This window comes from Lupinus angustifolius, chromosome LG10 (genome assembly GCF_001865875.1).
Source record: "Lupinus angustifolius cultivar Tanjil chromosome LG10, LupAngTanjil_v1.0, whole genome shotgun sequence".
NCBI lineage: Eukaryota > Viridiplantae > Streptophyta > Magnoliopsida > Fabales > Fabaceae > Lupinus > Lupinus angustifolius.
In genome coordinates, this window is record NC_032018.1 from 6,378,612 (window position 1) to 6,378,839 (window position 228).

The window sequence follows — 228 nt, forward strand, 5'->3', positions numbered from 1 at the left end:
CAGATAACCGATAATAGAACGAATACAGAGCTTACAGATTTGTATATCAGAATAGCATCTAGTACAACAAATGAACAGAATGTGTCAATTGAATCAAATATACAAATTAATCGATTGAAAACAGTAAAGAGAGAGAGAAAACAAATCCTGCAACGCGAATTTTTATCCCGGTTCGTTTGCTGTCCACTGCAAACTACATCCAGGCCTCCCGGCTGACTTGGGAGATTT